This window comes from Phalangium opilio, unplaced genomic scaffold (assembly GCF_054372755.1).
Source record: "Phalangium opilio isolate 3A_F unplaced genomic scaffold, DU_Popi_V2 ptg000014l_1, whole genome shotgun sequence".
Classification (NCBI taxonomy): Eukaryota; Metazoa; Arthropoda; class Arachnida; order Opiliones; family Phalangiidae; genus Phalangium; species Phalangium opilio.
This window is the reverse complement of record NW_028324149.1, coordinates 3520287-3533718: the sequence shown is the minus strand read 5'-3', so window position 1 is coordinate 3533718 and position 13432 is coordinate 3520287.

Here is a 13432-nt window from a genome sequence, read left to right as displayed (position 1 = left end):
ACGTTATTACGAGGAATTAAGAAAGAAAGAAAATCCATCCATATAAGGATTTCCCTTCGAGCAACCTAAATCTGGGTGTCAACCATATTGAACCCAAGTAGATCTTTACCAATATAGAGTTATAGCTATGATTCAGATATTCGTCTGTCTTTCTAGAGAATGAATTATTTATCTTTTCGTGAAATCCACCTACTGCGTCTCCAAAATCCATTACAGTACAACACTAAAAATAGGATTCTATGGTATACTAGACGCTCAAAGAGAAAGCTTCTCTTAATCAGCGGCCATTTTGAAAAATGGCGGAAAAATAAGTACTAAAACATCCTGACATAAATATTTGGCTATTTTTTTGTACGACTTCCTGATTTTATATTAACTGACATTTTTTTTTTGAATAAATTTAAATCATTTTGAACACAATGAAATATGATAAATTTCTGGATACCGATTCCAACCGACTCTTATTTCGTTATTAAAGTAATAATTTTTACGCTGGCTGGTACTTCTCCTCCACGTTACATTTGTATACAACATCCTTAAACGCGTTTCGTAGTTAGTTTAGGCAGAGATTCATCTTCCCCGAAATTTTAGAGGCGTTTTGGGGTCTGAATAGCGCGATAAATTAGAGGCTTATTATTCTTAAAGGAGAGCCAGAGAACTCTGACTGGCCCCCGGGCAGCGGAGTACGTCATATGAACCCCGCCAATTATTAAAATTAAGGTCTATTTTCTCAAAACTCCCCTCACAAACTACAAAGTTTTCAGCCTTTGCTCATAAATTCGAATTAGGGCCGGAGTTAAGCCCGTTTTCCGTCTCCTGACTCAGTACGTACAGAAGAGCAACAAATCACGCCCTTTGATCCCTTTCCCAGGAGGTGTTCGGACGAGCGCCATAAGAATACCGAATATACATTTTTACGTTCGTGGAATTTTCCTAAAACTAGGATGTAAAATTACTTCAATCATAACGCTATAATATTGTCCGTAAGTATTGGTCTGTCGTAGGGGCGTGTAAAGAGACTGTAGCGCCATCTTCCGTCTAATGTTTCCCTTTAAACGAGGCATAGTCTATTGTGATTCGTTTTTCCTCAGTTGAATTGGGTTACGAGATTTCAGTTAAGTTTAATTAATAATTATATTTGATTTTACTCCCAGGGAAAGGCACGTTGTTGCGTTTCACGTACCTTTGCACAATATACCTACGTGTATTATGATTTAAAAGGTAGGGTAGTCTTTGAATTAGCCGGTCAACTTCAAAAGACGCGTGTATGTTATATTTTGACGCTCTTGTAATTTGTTTCTTGGATAAATAAATTAACCGAGGTGAGATATTTTGAGTAAACCATTTTGGGAGAACGTATTCCACATAATTACTTAAATTCATTCTTAACCCTGGTTAAAACCTAACCCCGAACACTTTTCTCATAGCAAACTTAATTCGTTTCTAACTTTAGGTTTATTAAAAATAATTTCACTATAACTTTGCAAGATATAATACAGTGGTTACTGATCGAGAGTGTGACGTGGATTTCCTGACGGGAACCGAACTGAACTGAATTCCGTGCGTTAAAATTGACAGAAGATCATTTTGAGACCTTTATTAATTTCCAATTTTTCAGGATGTCAAAAACATATTTGACTTTAGAGTTAATTTAACTTTAAACACTATTAAAAACTAATGATGATGATTTTTCCTAAGTTTGACATTGACGTAAATTATCCTAATTTTAATTTAATTAGTCAGTTTAATTAAAAAAAACGTACGCTGGCAACTTTAACAAAGTTACGAATTAGAAAACTGCATCCTTCAAGCTGGCATCTGCATCGTGTAAAGCAAAACTAGGCGCGGAATTCTTATTGCCATGGCAACGAGGTTTCAGACTGGCTATTCATAAACCACTCGGAAAAAGTAGACGTATCGCTTCTTTGACTTAAAAATTGCGAATTGAGCCAGTTAGAAATCTGCGGAAAAGAGAGATACGATAGTTTGACTTTCAAGCATACTATACACGAATAGAAAGGACCCTTTAAACTTCGGGAGATGAGACTAGGGGGCGTGTCTCGTATAATCGATCTTCGATATCACACGCCTAATTGGTTTTTATTCTAATTTTTTTTCCTGTCTCTCTTCAAAGATCAAAAATTCATATTCGAAATTACATTTAGCTCCGCGACGTGTCGCCCCAGTCTCGACAAATCAAACAGAATTGAGTAGAAATTTGAAATAAAGTTATACGCGACCGTTAATTTTGTTCAATTTATGTTTAATATAATTATATATGATTTTTTTAATAAGGGATAAGACGACATTTAGGGGCAAACCACCCCATGTTATTCCTATGGCCCCTGTAGAAATGTTTACACTGCCGCACATCAATGCTCAGGGTGAAGCTACCTTCCAGGGTAATGCTATTTCTATGGGACAATGGTTAAAATTTAAAATTGCCGTAACTTTGTTAATTCTTATCCAATTTTGATCTAATTTGCACCAAATTGTAGCCCGTAATTAAATCTATCTATATTAATTATCAATTGATTTTAATTTTGGAAGCCAAGGTATTGTTAAGCTCTTAGATACAAGCATATGGTATATTTGAACTTGAAGCGGAACGTAGAACTTAGACGCTAACCGTCTCCAGAATACTTTTCGTTTAAATAAAAATCATCTATATGTAAAACCGTAAAAAATTTCAAGTATTCGGAAAAAATTCCTTTCCAAGGCCAAACTTAAGTTTATTTTTTGACGCATTGAAATATTCTAAAAAAAACAAAAAAAAAACCGAAAGAATACCTTTGAGAACAACGCAACCCTATACTCTAGATAGATAAAAAAATACTGCAAACTATATTATATAAAAAAGGACTTGGTTTGCCCAAGCCTGAAAAACAAAACGATAAGAGTTTTTTCCAGTTGACTGAAGCGCGGATATTTTATTTTTCTATATAATTTTAAAGACAATCCGTATTTTACTACTCTTTAGAATTTAATTCAATCTCCTAATTTTACTGGTAATGGATTTATTTCCTATAAATTAATTGAAATAAAAAATTACTTATCTCAGATTTTTCAGGATAAAATTTTACGAAAATGGAATTGTTGAAAAATCTGAGATAAGTAATTTTTTATTTCAAATAATTTATAGGAAATAAATCCATTACCAGTAAAATCAGGAGATTGAATTAAATTCTAAAGAGTAGTAAAATACGGATTGTCTTTAAAATTATATAGAAAAATAAAATATCCGCGCTTCAGTCAACTGGAAAAAACTCTTATCGTTTTGTTTTTCAGGCTTGGGCAAACCAAGTCCTTTTTTATATAATATCTGTTCCTTCAGTCTGCATTTGTATTAATCTATTATAAAACAATTTTTTGCCTGAAATGCGAAATTTTTCACTTCTAGGACGAGGTTAAAAATGGTTCTACACTTCTACTAATTCTTATAAGATACGGCTCACAATTCGTTTTAGAACCCGAGCTTAATAGTCAACTTCAAAACCAACATCCTGCCACGATTTTTAAACTATCAAATCCGTGTCTTTTACAGTCCACTCTACGATTACAATTATCCATGACATTGCGTTCACTGCCCTTGTACGTTTACAGTGAGTGGCACCGTGGCCAGTTGTTTTAATAAAAATACCTAGGCCACAGGTCCAGTTTAAAAAAAAAATCCTTATTTCCAACACTGATCCATCTATCCTTATGCCTTACTGAAGGCTACAGTGAAATATCCATGAAGCGTAAGCTTCTATTATAAATCCATGGCCTAAGTAAGGCAACTTAAGCCTTGGTCGAAACTAACATCTAAAATATAAATTAAAAAGGTATCTTAAGTATATAATTTCAACCGAGACACATAATTAAACGAAAAATAGACCCGCCAAAGAAATTTTTAATAAATATAGTGTTATATTTATTGAAAAATATCAAGTTAAAGTTTCAAGGCGGTGAAAGGGCAAATTAGCGTCGTCTACTGTAGAGTAATGAACAATTAGCGTCGTCTGCTGTAGAATAATCTTTTGAGGTACTTACATTTTTAATTAAATTAACATACTTAGACTTAATTAATTTTGATGAAACTTGAAAAAGGCACACCTTGAATAGTTACTTGTTAATTTGAAAGTATTCCGAAACGTAACTTCGCTTTAGTTTTTAAATGATTCGATGTACAGGAGCACCAAAAACCCCATGTTATTCCTATGGGAAAATCGGCGAAAATCTGTGAATTTTCATTTAACATTACGGGAGGGTGTGGGATCTTATCTAGAAGGGCCTACCGGCCCTCTAGAATATGGCCATACCAAAATATGGAATTCCCAATAAGAGAAATATCTCAAGGAAAAGATCGAAAAAAAATATAAAATAAAACCTTTTCACGCGCCATCGATCTATTTCTTTATACATGTATTTATATATATATATATATACATACACTTCCCCTTTAAAGATATTAGACTCAACGCCTAACGGAAACAATAGATGGCATTGCTAGACTATTTTAATACGAATACGCCAAGAGAGAAAGAGAGAGAGAGGAAAAAAAAACATTCTTTGAGATCAGAAACGTTTTGGAGCTATCTCATTTTTTTTCCTCTTCTCTTTTGCATTCATTGTTCGACAAAAATATAAGAAAAGAATCGAGCAAAAAAGGCATTTTCCTCGATTTCCCCACCAAATTCCGAGCATCTACCATTCTAGATTCCGTTGGGGTGAAAGATAGCGTCGACGCAACCAAAGATACCTTACTAAAGGAATTGAAAGAAATTTTTTCCTCGGTCGGAGAAAGGCTTTATACGATTCAATACGGATTTCAAGCTTCGAAATTGCTACCAAATCAAAAAATATGGGTTGAAATATCATACTAGAATAAGTTTATAAGATACGTTACATGATAAGTATGCTAGAGACTTACAGCTCGAGCTATAAGTATCAGAATGGGTACTAACAACTTGTGCACGCAAATATCTTTCTGTTTTTCCCATTTTGCATTTGCAGCAGCGAGTTTCAATTCCTTCCGCGAATTTTCCTGGCTGATAGTCCCGATTTTAGGAAAGTAGCTTGGGATAAGATTAAAAGTTCTTTTCTGTGGCTGTAAACTGCGGCTCTAACACGGTCTATATCGAAAGGAAAAACAGCTGAGGATAATGGCTATACGAAAGGCACGAAAAATCAAATTATTTTCTAAAGGTGCATGGTGCGGGCGTTCCAAGGAATCTTTGTCAAAATTTTCTATTGTTGTTTCATAGCGTATAAAGCTCGCGGCGAGATTCACTTCTCTCTTCCTATTCTTTCTATTATTTTCTTTTCATCTCGCTCTCGAGAAAAATGTATTTTTCCCGGAGTTTCTTTCTAAATTAAACTTGTGTTTCCGAAAGGTTTGAGCTAGCAACCTTCGTAGAAAACGTCGTCGTGTCTTTTTTAATAAAGAAAAATAAGTCAATCTTGGCGCGAAAAATCCACCTTTTACTTTACGAAAATTGTTTCTATAGAGCTGGCTCGACAATATTTGCGCTATTTTAAAGTTGAAATAAAGTTTTCCTTCTTCTATTAAAACTAGCTCGTATAAATATCATATATTTTGCAAATTTAATTATTTGCATTATTAAAAAGGCTATGAGAAAATACTCTTTAGGCCTATTTGTAAAGCAGACGACATTTTGATAAAGGCTTAACCACTTTCTTCAGTAACTTAGCTTTAGATAAGCATTCCCAATTATCATTAGTTCATGTTCCAGAGCGACTCATTACTTCAATTTTAATTTTGGAAAACTATTTGGTAACATAATGCCTGATTTTGATGTATAAATATATCAGTTTTACCCCAAAATACCCCCTTGTTCTTTGGTCTATTCTATGCATGACCCTTGGTATAATTAAAAGAAAATTTAGGTTAGTTTGACCTACTGCGAAGTATACCACTCTGAAACCATGTATAATGTATTTCTAAGTCGATATATATAGGTCTTATTTGCATATACCGGAAACAAAGAAGGCGCATGCTGTGGGGGTGGTAGGCGAGGGACTCTGGTAAGGTTTGGAAAGGGAGTATTTGGGGACGAAAGGTCAAAGTGACTCGCGTGCTATTGGACACAAACGAGATAAGAGTAAGGGGGAAGAGGGTTTGCTTCCAAGCGGGAGAGGAAGAAGGGAATTTGGTACAATCAAGCTCCCTCCCATCCACATTCAAGAACAAAAGACGAACGCTAATCTAATGCGTAATTAATGAACGATTTTTACCCCACACAGAAATTAAGAGATGAGCCCCTTCTCTACGGGAGATCACCACCCCACTCCTGACCATTTTCCGAGTCACTCTTAAAACAGGATACACCCCGTTGAGAGGTCGAAAACTTCGCTGACGCCAACCCTTATACTTATACGCTTAAAAATAGGCCTTTGAACACGAAAGACGTCGCGACTTATCTATTGAAACTCATCTATATCTATTTAAGTGAAAGTCCCGACTGAATTTAGGAAGCTCAAACTAGTTTAGTAGAGACGTTAACATCGCACTAAGAGAGTTTTATATAGATTGATTTGTCTAAGAGTTACAAAATGGTGCAAATTAGACCAAAATCGGACTAGAATTAACGTAAGTTGGCTCCAAAAATATTGAGGAGTTTGGATAATGTCCAGCCCCTGAACTTACAACTTCTAAACGCGGTCGTGGTTAGAGAACAGTAAGGCAGGCATAGTGACTATTTCACACGTGAAGTACAGCGCGTGAAAATATTGAACTTAATTTATTTTAGGTGCAGATTTCAATCTAGGCCTTGGTAGCGTAAGTATTGGGGTTTAGGCGTACTGAATTTCTTAACTGGAACGGAATTAACTACAACAACGCGACTTATAGTTTTCCTAACGGAAGCATTCAATATAGTTGAAGGATCATTATTCTCTGACCTCGAGCCATTTCGATACCTTGGAAAAGCGACCGTATACCCTCTCGATTATTAAACTACGTACCATTATGGGTGTATCAAGCTTTGAAAATCAGAGTGTAGGGTAAGAACGAAAATTCCGTGTCAGGTGTATCCAATAATCTTCAATAATTCACCTTCATTAAGGGGGTAATTCGTTTCGACCGTATTAATTACGTTTCAGACTAAATTCGAATTTTTTTGTTCATTTTGGCACGATTTGGCACTTCAGAAATTATGCCATCATACACTTCAATTGTGTAACCCAACGAAATTAAGAAAAAAAGAAATTGTGACATTCTTCTCGTTTTCTGATGGTTTCAAAATTTATTTTCACTCGTTCCTCACACACAAGTTTTGGGGATGGATGAAAAAGAAGATATTGATTTTTTGACTTCGTTGTGTATCTTTTGTTTCGAGGAAAATCTTGGGTCAGGCATTTTTCAAGCTCCCTTTCGAGGTCAAGTTTGTCATACGGATGAACGATGTGATATTGTTTGTTTAGGATATATATAAACGCAAAGAAGAAATAATATTCCTATAGAGGCAGAGAAGGAAAAATAAATTTTAGACTTATATTTATAAAAACCAGACCAATTTGCAATATTTTCAAACGCCTCAAAACTATAGCTCAAAGTAAGACTGTAGCATTAAGTATTGAAAGCCTCACAATTTTTAGGATATATCTTATAAACTAACGAAGCTACTCATTGCGCAAAACCTAAGGAACAAATGCGAGAAATAATCAAGCAAAATCCTTGTGTACGACGTACAACATTTACGTTGTGGTGGACGCTACCCAACCACGTCATCTATTAACCCTACCTAAGCCTTAGTCAGAGAGTATCTTGAAAATTTTCCAACGAGTTCTTTTAAACCATAGGGGAAATCTTCAGGGCGAAAAGGGTTACGGTTAAGTACGTGGCAAGAGGAGCGTATAAGGGAAGGTTTTGGGAACTCCATCGATTTATCTGGTTAAGCTAGGCCTAACGGATTCGGGAAATGTCATAAACGGTTTCCCGTTATTTCTGCCCTTTGATTACTCTGTGGGGAGTTAAACCCTCCTACATCCACGCACATCCAACTAAGAAATAGCCAAGGAGCAGAGCGGAAGAAACTTTTTTTTATATCTTCTTTACTTCTTAGCAAGAAAAACTATCGTTCATCATGTACGGAGCGAAAGTAGGCTGAGCCCTAGTCATACATCCAACGTAACTGCTTTACCCTTTACCGGTTGCCAAACGAATCGAGACCAAACCAAAACAAACTGTTTAAGACCCCAGAAGAAGGTATACGCAACAAGTTGAGCGCGTCAACACGACTCTCCCAACAGTAACGTAATGTCATTGCACAACAACAACGAAAACTATCGTGATCTACATCTCTAATCGTACCCCGAACCGACCAAGAAAGGAAAAAATAACAGTCACACCTCTACTCAGTTCCGATTTGAACTAGAAACAATTACACTAAGATGGCGCAGTAGTCGTTTTAGATTTGTCTCGTATGGACAATACTATAGAGCTATAAGACACGTAAATACTTTTGAAGAGTATTACAGGGCCATGAGATTTTTTTCTAGCACGGACAATACCCTAACTTAGGCCAATACTTATGGAAAGTAGTAAAGGGATATGAAATTTATACCATGTTTGAAACTCGACCCAGTCATAAAGTTTCAAATAAAAACACGGTAAACCTAAAATTTCCAAGAGTTTAAAGAGAGGAATTTGCTATCGGACGATGATAACCCTTTCTCTCTCTTATTTTTTTTTCCTTTTTCATCTTTTTAATATCATAAGAGTATCGACCGAGTTCTAGTTGAGTATAAGTGATAAATCGCTTAGCAAAGGACTGGAAATCTCTTTTTGATGAATAATGTAGACTTCATTGTGTATAGGACCCTTATGCCGACTATAACTCGGCGAACTGACTAGCCAAAGGCCCCGGATGCAAAAAGATGAATTTTAACTTGGGAATTTCAATTTTTTTTCTCTTTCTTTTCTTTCTTCTCCGCGTGTTATTTTCTTGGAAATAAATAGATCGTGAAAAGTAAATAATGATTCTTCATACGCCCTGAAATATGTTTCATTGATTTGATTTGCGTCTGGGATTATTGAAGCTAAGAGTAATTTTTTTTTTTTTACTTTTTGCAAATCATCTTGAATCTCGAAGCTTATAACTGGAAGAAATAGAAAGAGCGAGAGGGTGCGGATATCTGACGTTAAAATTAAAGTGCAACTTCGAAGACACGCGAGTTTTTTCAGGGAAAACTTTGAAGGGACACTCTGCAACGCAAAGCTCTGTTGAATCGCACCATCACGAGAAATCAATCCACGTGACGCTTGTATCATTTACAGACACTGTTTATTTTCGTTTTCACCCCTTTAGTTACTATAATCACAAGTTTATAAGATATGTTCCATACGTTTGTCACTGGTTACAAACTGGAGCTTGTCACGAAGTGAGGGAGGTAATTTATAGATTCGAGGTAAAGCGACGCCTGGTGGTGAGTGGGGTGCTGTCTTAGTACAGACTAAATAGGACTAGATGGAAGTTCTGTAAAATTAACCACCGAGTGTATTCAATTCTCGCTTGTCGTTCTCGAACTAGCTCGAGATGTCTCTAGATAGCATTACGAAGTAAAGGTAGTGTCATACTTATGGAACATATCTTATAAACTCATGCTATAATGAATAGATATATTTTTATTTACGTGAGTTCTACGTAATTCGCAACGTTCAGAATTCTAAAAAAACGGACAAACTGGTACCTTGAAGCTGTATTCCACGCACTTGTAGTCAAAACTCGGTAAAACTTTGCAAAACCGAAGCTCAAACAAAAATCCTTAAAAAGTATGCCTAGAGATATATTTTTTCTTTCTTTTTTGCGAGCAAAAGGAACGAAATGGAAGTTTTCATTTTCTAGGACAACTTGAAATCCCACACGTTCATAGAGTGTGAAAAGAAAACGGACGTAGACCGCTGTCAAATCGCTGGCAAAGAAAGGTAGAACGCAAACTCTCCAAATCCCCAGATAAAGTGTCTTAAAAAGAAAGCCAGTATTCCAAAAGTTAGCTCGCGCCATCTACGTCCCACTCGTATCTGACTCTGTTGGAAACTCGACTCTCCAAGAGAAGAGCCTCCCGAATTCATTCGAGAGAGAAAGAGAGAGAGAAAGAGAGAGAGAGAGAGAGAGAGAGAGAGAGAGAGAGAGAAGGTTTTTATCAGCGAGGCTACGCTACGATTCTTTTTCCGGGTTTAATATGGGTTGGCGAAACGGTCATAAAATAGGTAGAGTAGATCATACGCCTATCGTACTCACTATAAGTACAGGTACAAGCATAAGTTTGACACTACCTATATTTCGCAATACTAGAGCCAGCTCGAGCTAGTACGAGAACGACGGAAGCGAGAATTGCAGACTACACTCGGTGGTTAATTTTGCAGTAAATCTAGTCCTATTTAGTTTGTACTAAGCCTTTGACAGCAGCGTCTCACCAGGCGTCGCTTTACCTCGAATCTATGGCCTACGTCATTCACTTCATGACAAGCTCCAGTTTGAAACCAGCGACAAACTTATGGTGAAAACATATCTTACGAACTTATGGTACAAGAGTTAATAATGAAACTTATCGTCCTGTTTATCGTCCTTCTTCGCCGTGTTTTTTAGGTACATTTATTTGTAGGGTTTACTTTGGTTTATTAGCTCCTGATAGATTACTTTATAGGATTAGGAAGCGGTATACGTTTAAAAGAATTAAGCGCGTTGGAAAAATAAGATTTTCGTTTTCGGCACGTTGAAAATGAAAGGGCGCTTTTAATTTCCCATAGGTACTAAGAATTTAAATTAGAAAGGGAAGCGAGGGAAGAAGAGCCGAACTAAAAAGATGAAAAGAAAACCTAGCTTCGAAAAGCATTCCGCCATAAAATAGGTATACACCGCTTTTTATTCGCTACGGATTTAATAGAAGCTTATATACGCAATCCCGCAAATTGCAGGAGTAAAAAGGACTAAACCACCTCCCCCCCTTTATTCTACCTTTAGCCTTTTCCTAAAGTTGTCTCAATTAATTATGAGACAGGTTTTGTTTCTTGAAGCTGCTTTAAAGATTTTAAATAAATTATTTATCTTTGAGATTAAATTGGTAAATTCACTAGCTAATAACACGAAGATTTCTATACAAGAACCTTGATCTAAGCTACCCGGCAGGGCCCGAGTGTTTTATAAGGGACTGAAAACTGAAATCACTAGTCTTCCCGTACAAACATTTACGGCTGCATTTTTGCTGTTAATTAGATTTTTTAGAATCTGCAATATATTGCAAATAAACTGGAATATTCTGGAAAAATACTGGAATAAACCTGAAAAATGTTCAATTTCAGACAAAATTAAGGTGATTCCAGTGAGCAATGCAGAACATTTTAGACGTTTTGCAGAAAAAATATCTTCCGTTGGAAAACTCAGTACAACAGTATACAAAATTTAGCAACTCTAGAGTCATAAAATAGTTACCTTACAGCTAGAAAACAGAGGGGAAATAGTAACTCCCGTAAGAAATCAGGATGTTTGTAGGCTCATTACAAGTACTGTACCTTCCAAATATATTGTATGCATGTTACAGTCAGAAATTGCTAAGTTTGTAGGATAATTGCAGGCGTGTTTCGGATACTTTTTACGATAATTGCAGACGCGTTTCAGATACTTTTCAGGATCATCACAGACGCGTTTCAGATACTTTTCAGGATCATTACAGGCGCGTTTCAGATACTTTGTAGGAAAATTGCAGGAGCGTTTCATATAATTTTCAGGACCATTACAGGCGCGTTTCATATACTTTTCAGGATCATTGCCGGCGCGTTTCATATACTTTGTAGGAAAATTGCAGGCGCGTTTTAGATACTTTTTTGGATCATTGCAGGCGCGTTTCGGATACTTTGTAGGATAATTGCAGCCGCGTTTCAGATGATTTGCAGGATCATTGCAGCCGCGTTTCAGATAATTTTTAGGATAGTTGCAGGCGCATGTCAGATAATTTTTAGGATAGTTTCAGGCGCATGTCAGATACTTTGCAGGATAAATGCAGGCGCTTTTCATATACTTGGTAGGAAAATTGCAGGCGCGTTTCAGATACTTTTCAGGATCATTACTGGCGCGTTTCAGATACTTTTAAGGACCATTACAGGCGCGTTTCAGATACGTTTAAGGACCATTACAGGCGCGTTTCAAATACGATAATTACAGGTGCTTTTCAGATACTTCGTAGGATAATTACAGGCGCGTTTCAGATACTTTGTAGGATAATTGCAGGTACTTTTCAGAAATTTTTAGGATAATTGCAGGAGCATTTCAGATACTTTGTAGGATAATTGCAGGCGCTTTTCATATACTTTGTAGGATAATTACAGGCGCGTTTCAGATACTTTGTAGGATAATTGCAGGTGCTTGTCAGATACTTTTCAGGATAATTGCAGGCGCATTTCAGATACTTTGCAGGGTCATTGCAGCCGCGTTTCAGATACTTTGTAGGATAATTGCAGCCGCGTTTCAAATACTTTGCAGGATCATTGCAGCCGTGTTTCAGATAATTTTTAGGATAGTTGCAGGCGCATGTCAGATAATTTTTAGGATAGTTTCAGGCGCATGTCAGATACTTTGCAGGATAAATGCAGGCGCTTTTCATATACTTCGTAGGAAAATAGCAGGCGCGTTTCAGATACTTTTCAGGATCATTACTGGCGCGTTTCAGATACTTTTACGGACCATTACAGGCGCGTTTCAGATACTTTAATTTGTACGATAATTGCAGGTGCTTTTCAGATGCTTTTTAGGATAATTGCAGGCGCGTTTCAGATACTTTTTAGGATAATTGCAGGCTCTTTTCATATACTTTGTAGGATAATTGCAGTTGCTTTTCATATACTTTGTAGGATAATTACAGGCGCGTTTCAGATACTTTGTAGGATAATTGCAGGCGCATTTCAGACACTTTTCAGGATAATTTCAGGAGCGTTTCATATACTTTGTAGGAAAATTGCAGGCGCGTTTCAGATACTTTTTAAGGATAATGGCAGGTGCTTTTCAGATAATTTTTAGGTTCATTGCAGCCGCACTTCAGATACTTCGTAGGATAATTACAGGCGCGTTTCAGATACTTTGTAGGATAATTGCAGGTACTTTTCAGAAATTTTTAGGATAATTGCAGGAGCATTTCAGATACTTTGTAGGATAATTGCAGGCGCTTTTCATATACTTTGTAGGATAATTGCAGGCGCTTTTCATATATTTTGTAGGAATATTGCAGGCGCTTTTCATATACTTTTTTGGATCATTGCAGGCGCGTTTCAGATACTTTTTAGGATCATTGCAGGCGTATTTCGGATACTTTGTAGGATAATTGCAGGCGCGTTTCAGATACTTTTTAGATTAATTGAAGGCTCTTTTCATATACTTTGTAGGATAATTGCAGGTGCGTTTCAGATACTTTGTAGGATCATTGCAGCCGCGTTTCA